Raw genomic sequence first — 265 nt, forward strand, 5'->3', positions numbered from 1 at the left:
GTGGAAGAGTCCTAAATTCTATATTTTGGTTCTAGACTCTATTTCCTTTTCATGCTATTATAGAAAGCTTCCAGTGGCTGTCAGCCCAGGAGAAAATACAAAACAAAAAACACCACACACACACAAAAAAAACAGAAAGTAAAATGTCTACCCCAAAACAAAGGATTTGAAAGTTTGGCCAGTATAATAGCATTGGCAGGCTAAACGTGGAATGAAGACCAATTTTATCCACATTGCTAATAGCTCCTATTTGTAGAATGCTCTA

This window comes from Myotis brandtii, unplaced genomic scaffold (assembly GCF_000412655.1).
Source record: "Myotis brandtii unplaced genomic scaffold, ASM41265v1 scaffold1755, whole genome shotgun sequence".
NCBI lineage: Eukaryota > Metazoa > Chordata > Mammalia > Chiroptera > Vespertilionidae > Myotis > Myotis brandtii.